This window comes from Petromyzon marinus, unplaced genomic scaffold, assembly GCF_048934315.1.
Source record: "Petromyzon marinus isolate PM22_M1 ecotype Great Lakes invasive population unplaced genomic scaffold, UKy_Petmar_22M1.pri1.0 PM_G_Scaffold_11, whole genome shotgun sequence".
Classification (NCBI taxonomy): Eukaryota; Metazoa; Chordata; class Hyperoartia; order Petromyzontiformes; family Petromyzontidae; genus Petromyzon; species Petromyzon marinus.
Window position 1 is genome coordinate 4,471,454 of NW_027422662.1, and position 8,696 is coordinate 4,480,149.

Consider the following 8,696-nt stretch of genomic DNA (forward strand, 5'->3'; position numbering starts at 1 on the left):
GGGGGGGGGGGGGGCTGGGGGGGGCTTAGCCCCCCCTGAAATTTTGGGAAAGTCGGTAATCGGGATAACCCGATATCTGGCTGCTGCAAAATGCTGCAGGCTGCCACCTTGTGCTGCCATCTTGTGCTGCCCTGCAGGCTGCCACCTAGTGCTGCCCTGCAGGCTACCACCTCGTGCTGCCCTGCAGGCTGCCACCTTGTGCTGCCACCCTGTGTGCTGCCCTGCAGGCTGCTTGAGCGGCAGCCTTTCGAACTTATCGGCCACGTCAGCGGCTCCGACCTAATAATAAACTCCGCGTTCAAATCCAATAAAATGTGTTTCATACATTTGTGGCGCCCATTGGAAAACATAAACTGGATATCGCAGAATGTTGAAGTCAGCAACCCCCCAAAGTCAAAATCATGGCTCCGCCCCTGCGCGTGTGGACAGATGGAGGGGAAACTCGTGAATGTTGCGCGATTCCAGTTTATCGATAATGAAACTGTTCCAGTGGGATAAGGCGTTGCTGGAGAGCGTTACGGTATCCATCATGACGCCCACTCTCCCCCCCCCCCCCCCTTGGTTATCATTTGCAATCAATGCAGAACTAGTGCACCACTATACGCCATCATGAACACTACTGCCGACTTAATCGAGATCCAAAACGCACAGAAATTACAGTGATACTCTGATTTAACGTCGCTTCGCAAATTAGGTGGTCACTTTATTAACCTCGCCACCCGATTTGCGTCGCCTCAACCCCCACACTCACGTCGCTGACAGCATCACCGTTCGTCCTCTCTCGTTATCCATCGCCTCTCAGCCCCTTCGCCTCCACCACCACCACCTACTACCACCATCACCACTTACTACTACCACCACTACCACCACCACCTACTACTACCACTACCACCACCACCATCACACTATCAATCGCTTCGGTATAACGCCGTTTCGATACTCAGGAACGCATCCCCGACGTCCACACACACAGATAGACACACAGAAAATTACTTTTATAGGCAAGGTTGTCTACAAGTGTAGCGTGAAGTGTATACAGTGCAACGCGGCTCAGTGAAGGGTATGACGGATGCTGCAGGGGCGGCTCCCTAAACAACTTTGTAGGGGTCACCGAACCGCACTGTGAACCCTCAGTGTGCCGAGTGAATGTTTCTAACATTTGGCAAAACGCGGCGTTAACAAGAACGGAGTTAAAATGAACAACAAGGCCACTTAGTCACTAACCGCATTCAAGTGGAGACGGTCAAAAACAACGGTGCTTCTGCATTGTGGAAATTCACCATGTGCGGATGTTGACAAGTGTATAGTAGGGTAGTGAAGTGTAGCGTATCAACGTGTAGCGTTTGTAGTAGTGTAATGTATAGTGTGACGCGGCTCGTAGCGATGGGCATGCTGGATGCCGTGGTGCCCCAAACAAACTTCGTGGGGGTCACCAAACACCCGCAGGACCTGGGGCTGAAACCAGATGGAGTCCGATTTCAGCCGAGGCCACCCCTAGGCTGCGGCTTGAGGCTACTTGCACAAGAATTGATCGGTCCATGGGCACAGCTCGCAATCGACGTTCCAGTGGAGTTGTTCCTTGCATCCGCATTGCTTCTCCACCGTGACTGGGGGGGGGGGGGGAACAGCACGGGGCGAGAGTGCGAAACGAACGCGAGAAGCGTCGTCGTTTTGACCGCGAGATATTTTTTTTTGACCGCGAGATTTTTTTCATCGCAATCTTGCGATCGCCGTTGACGCCGCCGTCTCCGTGCCGGCGTTGCTTGGGTGGCTGTCCTAGCCCAAGTTTTTGTTTCTATCCTAGCCCAAGTATTTGTTTCTATCCTAGCCCAAGCGCTGTATATGCTGGTCATAGCGAAGTACCATAGGATATGAAAGTATGTTATCTGCACGATGCGCCCTAATAAAAAAAAGAACAAAGGCAAGTTTTCCGAGGGACATTACAGTAGTGTAGAATAGTGTAGATTGGTGTATAGTTGTATAGTGTAGCATGCAGCATAGTGTATAGTGTGTGATGTATAGTGTAGTCGTGCATTGCAGTGTATAGTGTGCGTGCTGAACTTCTTCACACCGTACGTAGCTAACCATGCTCAGGAGGTGCGGGGGAAGGGCAAACACTAAAAGTGCTTCTAAAGAAGAGCTTTAAATCTAAGCGCCTTCTAATATCGGAAGAGCATTCCAGACGGCCACAGAAGCACATCCGAGAGCGCTGCGCAATGATGCAGTGACCACCGCCTTTGTTCGATGGCCGAGCCAAAAAGCCGTTGCTACCAAGATGACCGGAGTTTGTTCCAACGGTTCACGCTCCTGGACGAGATCATTTTTTTTACCGTGGTTTATTTGTGGAAAGCCGAGTGGCTGAGCGGAATCAAAATGGCTGACTCCGTTTCAGATCGCGGGCTCCCAATTCCGTGTTTCGGCCGTCCGTAATTTCAACAATAAATGCTGCTACGTTTGAGTTGTACATTTTTGCTCGATACCAGATTAGAAAAATTCCGAAAATGTCCTTTCACTGAAATGTGACACACATGTAGAGAGAGACAGCAGAGGTTGTGGGTTCGATGCCTGCCCCTGCTGCTGCATATTTGGAGTCTGCGTCTCATAATCATCACGGTGGCTAGTAGATGTTAACTATCTCGCCTGATATGCAGGGGTCGTGGGTTCAATCCCAACTCTGACAATGACCGCTGTTGTATGTTTGGAGCGTTTCAGATCTGCCTTGTGCTCGCGGATCTGGTCAGAGACGTGATGTTTCGTTTACCCAACGTAACAATCACCACATGTGCAACTTCGTTTGTAGACTCCAGGGCATTGCAGGTCAGGAATGACATCCTTCACAGATGGGATTAGATCACGGATTTTATGTAATATGAAATAGTTGCCGCTTTTTAATGAATAGTTTTAGTTTATTTTCGGGGAGGGGAGGGGGGGTGGGTGGGGTGAGGTGCGCACCTTGAGAGGTGTCGTATCCTCTGTCACAGCACGTGACGGAGCGTCCCTCGGTGGCCCCCTCCGAGGTGACGCTGTACTGCGGCCCCACCGTGCCGGGGACGCCGTGAGTCTCGTCGCGCTCGCAATACTCCGGGCTGGCGTTCACGTGAACCAGGTCGCTCGCCGTGGGCGCCGTCAACCGCTCGTTCACCGCCTCCAGACGCCGGCGGGGCCAGCGGGCGGCGCCGCCCCTGCTGCCGTTGGCGCCTCCGGCACCACCCCCACCGTTGTGGCTCACCAGCTGCACGGCGGAACTTCTTTCGTACTTTTCCTGCGGCAACCATCATCGTCGTCATCAGGGGATGTGGTGGTTGTTGAGTGAATGCGGGGAGCTCCCTTAGCTGTGAGGGACCCCCCCTTCCCCCACCCCCCCCCCCGTCTGTAACCCTCCTATGGATTCATCCTCACTCTTGGTTCTTTCGGTAAAGTCACGTAGGTAAAGAAAATAAAAGATAAAAAAATTTAATCACGACGTTTCGATTGCAACACAAGCAATCATCATCAGGTGTGACAACCACAGCAAGAACATTTTACTGAAGTGGGAGAGAAACCGGAGTCAAGGGGTTTATACTGGCCATGGTAGGGGGGGGGGGAGTGGGCGGGGCTGTAGGTGCGGGAGGAGGGGCCAGTGGGGAGAGAGCCACGCATCTACAACGATTGCCGCCAACACGGATGGTGGCACTCGCAACAAAATAGCCGCACTGCCAAGCGCTGACGATGTAATTAACTCTGTAAAATAAACTAGTATCCGGTAAATAAGAGGGAACAACTATGAACTGTTAAATTTTACTTGGTTAATAACACATTTTAATGATTGCTCAGTTTGTATCTGTCCTCTGGGTTGAAGTTATGTCTGTGTTTGTATATCTGGATGGCTTCATGAACAAATCTTTGATGGTAGCCAGACGGCTTGCAGAGCACTTTGGTCTCGGAGAAAACAATATCATGAGAGCCCACGGCGTTGTAGCAGTGATCAGCCACGGCGGAAGAGTTAGTCCTGCCGTGTTTCAAATCTCGCGGATACGGTCTGAGACATGACATTTCGTTTCCCCAATGTAACAATCGAAAGAAATGCAACTCAGTTTGTAAACTCCAGGGTATTGCATGTCAGGAATGACATCCTTCACAGATGGGATTAGATCAGGGATTGTGTACTGTACTGAATCGGACCTGGATCTTGTGCTTGTTTTTAAGATTTTGGAAATCTTTTTGGTAACGCCTGCTATGTATGGTAACATGATGGTTCCCCCACCCTCACCATGCCCAGTATAAACCCCTTGACTCCGGCTTCTTTCCCACTTCAGTAAAATTTCTTGCTGTGGTTGTCACACCTGATGACGATTGCTTGTGTTGCAATCAAAACGTCGTGATTTTTTAAATATTTTTATTTTTTATTTTCTTTACCTCCGTGACTTTACCGAAAGATCCTTGCGGTCATGAAACTTCAAATCTAGAAGGCTTCATCCTCGTCACTCCCACCCCACACTCACCTCCTCTGGGTGCAATCTCATCACCTGCAGCCGTGAGCTCACCTTCAGAAAGTTCCCAACGCTGCGAAAGTCGGCGAGCTGCTGCCAGCAGATTTTCAGCATGCAGGTGCCAAATAACACGTGGCACTTGCAGCCCATGTACGCCAGATTGTACACCGCCTGCAGCACCACCACCACCGTCATCATCGTCACCACCACCACCACCACCACCACACTCACCGCCACCATCATAATCGCCACTACCAACCGCCGTTCGCTAACAAGTGGCGGTGACGTCACGACGGCACCTGTGGCTGCGTCCGGGGATGGATTTCCTTTCCAGCTCAGACCCAGCGTGCCCTTCGCCACAAACATCACCTCTTGCTGTGTGTAACGGCTCTCTCGCTGCTCCAGCAGTTCAACTGCTGGGTTATGTTTTTTCGTCCTAAAGACGACCGCTTTGTGGTGTTGCGATCAAAACGGCGTGGACGTTTTATTTTTTCTACCTCCGTGACGACTTTACCGAAAGAACCCAAAGGGGTGTGGATTCCTGCAGTCGCGAAAGCTTCAAATCAAGATTCATGCATAACAATAATCTTAAATGTAAGAACTGTATCCTGCGACCAGACGTTATTGTACTTGAAACATAAACCGGTAAAATTTTGATTTAAAGCTTTCGTGATTGCAGGGATTCATATTCTTGGTTCTTTCGGTAAAGTCACGTAGAAGGGAAAAATGAAATAATAAATAAATATATAAACCAATAAAATTCTCACGATGTTTCGACTGCAACACAAGCAATCATCAGGTGTGAAAACCACAGCAAGAAAATTTGAAAAAAGTTGTGTTTTTTTCCTTCAAATTTTGATGATGATTGTTTGTGTTGCAGTCGAAACGTCGTGAGAATTTTAATGTTCATATTTTTATTTTTTATTATTTTATTGTTTCCCTTCTACGTGACTTCACCGAAAGAACCAAGAATATAACCGGTGAAAGTTAAAGCGAGAATCATTGCATCAATCACGATTGGTAATACAACCCGAGCCGACGAAGCCGAACCTAATTTGCATTGATCGCATAAAATTACTTTTTTCCATTACATTTGTTTTTTTAATGACAATACACACACATGCACAACCCACCCGTTCACCCACTCACCAGCCGGCCGGCCTCGTTGTTGTGCAAATTCATCGCCAAAGACTCCCCTCCTTGCCCGCTGCCACGATTGTGATCGCCCGCATCCACGAACCACTTGGCGAATTGGTATCCGTATTCGACGTCGTCTCCGGAGCCGCCCCGCCGAGCACCCGGCGGTAGCTTCATGGCGTGGGGAACGACCCAGGAGCAACCGCCCTGCAGGCGCGCGCCACTGCGTGGGCCACTCCGGCAGCGGTGACGGCGGAGACGAACGCGGCCTCGCGCGAGCCTGGGGAGACTCCCGGGGGGGCGTCGTGCGTGAAGCCCGCCCCGTCAGCTGGAGACGGTGCGGCCAGACCGGTGTGGGAAGGGGTTTTGGGGGAGAACACACCAAGCAGGTGGTAGGGAAAACGTCGCCTATTTAGAGACAGACCCCTCTCACGGGATTTGCCCGGGGACCGAACAATGGGCTCCGCGGCCCTGCGAAAGGAGAGCCCCCCAATCGGCGGCGTGGGGGCGCGCAGCTCAGAAGCGGCAGCAGCACGAGCGGCTGGGGAGAGCTCCCACCCTCAAGGACCGACACGAGTGGGGACCAGGGGAATCGTCGTCGCGGGTAGGAGCCGAGCGCCGTCTCCAACTCCGCGGAATAGATCTCGGGACAGGGAAACGATCAGGTGACGGGTATTACGATTGCTGAGTTTATAGCGGCCGACCTGGGGAGCGAACCAGGGCTGGTGGGACGTCCGGGACCCCCAAGAGGCGTGCCAGGAGCATCAGGAGCAGTGAAGCGAGCGAGCCGCAGCCTGGCACTGGCCCAGAGCGAAGGCGGTTGCCATCGGGTTAACGGGGCGGCCGCTTGGGCTGCCCGCGGACATCTCCCGCTGCCCGAGGACGGAACTCTGCGAAGCAGAGTCGCGTAGGGGAGGGGGAAACCCCTGGAGGAGGAACGCGGGAACTCCGAAGCAGAGTCGCGTAGGAGAGGGAGGTGGGCGACCCCCTCCTTCCCCCCCCCCAAAAAAGCTTCTGTGTGCGTGTCTCGGGGAAGCGGTCGGGGACCTTAGGTGCGAGTGGATGTGGCGGGCTCGCTCTGACCCCTTACCCGACTTGGCCACGGGGTCCAACGCGTCCTCCGCGCCAGGCACGGTTCAGTTCCACCGTTTGCCCTGGAACTGGTGCCGGCACTCGGACAGCGCCAGGTGGACGCCCTCGGCCACGTGCGCCACGTGGTCCCGGTGCTGCAGGCATATTCTGCGCTGTGCGGGGGACAGCCCCGGCACCCAAATGCACAGCGGCCGATACTCGGAGGGGTCAAAGTTGGGGGCCCACAGTGCGAGCGACCTGCAGAGGGATGGGGGCGGAAGTCACGGTGGCCGGGGGATGTTGACTACCTCGCCTGGTACGCAGGCAGTTGTGGGTTCGATCCCAACCCCTTAAAAAATGCCTGCTGCTGCATGTACGTTTTGAGTTTGCATGTCTCTCCCCGTGGTTGCGTGGATTTATCTCCAGGTCCCTCTGGTTTTAGAATCAACGTCTCTACGCGTTTGGAGTGATTTGGCTGCTGCTATAAATCACCACGTGATGATGATATCGGCCACTTGCTTGAGCTATAAAGTGCGATAGCCAGGCCTCTCCAGAAAAAGTGCTACATGATCAAACGTAAAATAGAGCAAATATCTGTGGAATTTCTACAGGTTTGTAAATTTGAATATTACGCGATGTACACACACACACACACGAGTTATTCTTCTCTGAAGTTGTGTAGTGACACAGCGCCGACCGCTGTCCAGCGGCGGCAACTGCTGTGGACAGCGAGTGCACTCACGCCGTCGAGAGTCTACACACGGCCGCTGCGTGCCGGCAGGGCCGAGGAACCGGGGCAAGGGTCACGGAAGACCTCACAGGGAGGGAGGCCCCTGGAACCCTCTGGTTGGTTTGAGAAGGGAGGTGGGGCCAGGGGCGGGGCCAGGGCGGGGCTAGGGGTGGGGCCAGGCCAGGGGCGGGGCTAGGGGCAATATAAAAGCAGCGGTGAGAGCGCTCCGGGCTGCCGGTACTGGGAATGGACTCTTCTTCTCATTGTCGCCTTCACCGGTAATTGTGTGGCCAGACAGCGGTTGGTCGTCTCGGTCGACGCAACGCGGTTCAGGGTCGTGTCTGGGCCGCGGCTGTACGGCAGCGTGGTCGAGAGAGAGAGAGAGGCCGGAGTTGGTGTAACAGAAATAAGAGACGGTGCCTCCTGCGACTGCATCGTCTCCGACTGTGCGTGTGTGTGCCGCACGCCGGAGGAGGACGCTACATGGGCGCAGGATGGGAAACAAGCGATTGTCTTTTAGCGCGCAAGACCCCGGCCGAGCCAAGTGACTCTTTCCTCAGCGGCGACCTGGCGATCATCACGCTGACACTTACAGCAGTAGGCAAACACTCTCAACGCGTGCTTCTAAATGTGGAGGGAATAATCGGAGGACCCCGGAAAAAAAATTCTTAAGACGACCACGGGGAAAACATAGCAACTCCAAATATACGGCATGTGTCAAGGTCGCGATTGAACCCACGACCTCCTGCATAACAGCCGAGGTCGTCAACATCTCCTAGCCGCCATGGTGCTCCAATATACCGCGCTAGATACTGTATATGTGATGTATATACACGCACACGAAAAAAAATCCCATACAACAACCGTATGGGGTGTGCAAAATAGAGGCAAGGTAAGAAGGTTGCCCAAATCGACGTCGAAACTTGTGAGCTCTCATCGCAGCAGTGAGGACGAAGACAGCGGCGGTGGCGGCGGCTTGCGGTCACCACAAGGAGGCGCTGACGACTGCCCACAGCTGTGCCAAGGCGCAGAGCCCCAGCGGGAACCAGTCCACACGTCGCAGGGGACCCATCGCAATCCTCGTGGTCAGCGGCGCTGCGCAGAAGAGAAGCGGCTCGGTGGTGACGATGTTAACTCCCTCGCCTGGTACGCAAGAGGTCGTGGGTTCGACCCTGACGATGCCCGCTGCCGTATATTTTGAGTTTTCACGTCTCGCTCATCATCATCATCATCACCACGGTGGCTGGGAGATGTTCATTACCTCGCGTGGTACGCGGGATCGAACCCAC

At 53.5% G+C, this 8,696-nt stretch overlaps 1 pseudogene; it reads right to left on the reverse strand.

Moving 5' to 3' along the window:
• Positions 1–974: 974 nt before the first annotated feature.
• On the reverse strand, positions 975–8,479 carry LOC142905348 (protein Wnt-5b-like; annotated as a pseudogene).
• Between the last annotated feature and the right edge of the window lie 217 nt (positions 8,480–8,696).